Source organism: Piliocolobus tephrosceles, unplaced genomic scaffold (genome assembly GCF_002776525.5).
Source record: "Piliocolobus tephrosceles isolate RC106 unplaced genomic scaffold, ASM277652v3 unscaffolded_29906, whole genome shotgun sequence".
NCBI classification, from domain to species: domain Eukaryota; kingdom Metazoa; phylum Chordata; class Mammalia; order Primates; family Cercopithecidae; genus Piliocolobus; species Piliocolobus tephrosceles.
In genome coordinates this window covers 2,393-4,084 of record NW_022313094.1, presented here as the reverse complement: position 1 = coordinate 4,084, position 1,692 = coordinate 2,393, and the positions used below count along the sequence as shown (strand labels likewise).

The following is a 1,692-nucleotide window of genomic DNA, read 5'->3' as shown; positions in this document are numbered from 1 at the left end:
CAGTAGACTCTGCATTCTAGGATATAAAAATAAGAAAAATGAACATTGTTGCAGAATTCTCTGTCATCCACATCTAATGAAATGCAATTCTGATCTTACATATAGTAGTAGCCATAGATACAAATTAGAGTTTGCAAGAACAGTCTAGTACCCACCAGTCTGCTTTTATACTTGGGCTTATATGTGTATAAAATAATCACATTAGTTCAAGGAAATGTTTTATTAATTCTTTTAAAGTTACAGCATTTAAAAATTGCCATGATAATTTAAAGACATAGCTTGGACATTTCCAGATCTGCTTCCAAGCCTTCACCTTGGTTGAAATTGTTTTGTGCTATGCAGATGGGTTAGGGCATCTTGCACCTCATGATGTATTTGATTCGGCTTAGTTCTTGGGTCCTGAGCAGACAGACGGACAATTAAAACTCATTAATTTTATTTTCAACATACTTTACCATGGATTCTACCCCTTGGGCTGAGCCCCAGATCTTCCTCAGCACCTCACACTCTCTCTCATTGGCCTTTTCCAACTCCATCTTTATATTACAGCGAACAAGGGTCTTACATTTTTCTAGCACAATTGCATTATATATGAAAGCTTCCTAATTTGAATCATAACCTCCTCGGTGAAAGTTCCAGTCAAGAACACTTGGGAGACCAGGCCTTTGGCACACGCCTCCCATGCTGTCAGTTTTCGCCCAGCAATTAACATTTCATTGGCAGATGCTTCACCCATGATTTTTGGAAATGTTACAGTAGAACATGCATGTGGACTCTGTCCAAAGGTCATATAAGGGGTTTGGAACCACGCCTTTTCAGTTGCCCACACTAGATAGCAAAGTGGCAACATGGAAGCACCAAGTCCAATGGCAGGGCCATTGACTGATACAACAATAGGCTTTTTAAACTGAATAAAAGTATTCACAAAGTTCTTGATGGTGTTCACCATTTCAAAGCTTGCTCTGTTTCTGTCATTCCTTAAATGCTTCACAAAATACGCAAAATCAAGACCACAGCAAAAGACATTTCCAGCTGCACTGAACAATACAAGCTTGCTGTCATCTGCAGCAGCCCTATTCAGAGCATTCACTATTTCTTTAATTACTTCTGTATTCAGTGCATTTTTTTCTGTCGATCTGGTTGATAGCAATATCTGGGTGAATCCAGCCTCTTTCTTCACTACAATGTCTCTGTATGTGCTGGCACTCTCTGTTAGCCTTATGGTGACATACATTTTCTTGACAAAAGACTGGTCTCTGCCATCATCAGTAACATGTCTTTTGCCACCTTTCACTCTTGGAACTGATGTATGTGTGTCTGTTGTTCCAGTGGCTGCTAATGGGTCTATTAATACCACTATAGCTTTTTGGGGAGCTGAGTCTGTGGCCATGGAAGCAGTAACTGAGCCAGACATCTGAGACATTAGTGGCTGTAGCAGGGTCTTGTCCTCTGTCCCAGCCTGTTCTGCACTGGGACCTGACAAAGGGTCCCTGACTGGTTTCCCTTCTGTCACCTTGAAGTCCACCACGTCCTGCTGATCTACTGCAATAGGGTCCAGTTTCTTGAGTTCCTGAAAGCTGCTCACAGTTTTCTTGTCGTCAACAGGACTGTCAGGTGCAAATGTCTTGAGAGTTGAATTTATTAACTCCATATCCTTTGCATCAGTGAGAAGTGAAGCTGCCTTTCTCCTAA

At 41.3% G+C, this 1,692-nt stretch overlaps 1 pseudogene; it reads right to left on the bottom strand.

Annotated features, from left to right (window-relative positions):
• Positions 1 to 419: 419 nt before the first annotated feature.
• Positions 420 to 1,692, bottom strand: part of LOC113222218 — a 1,450-nt pseudogene continuing 177 nt past the window's right edge.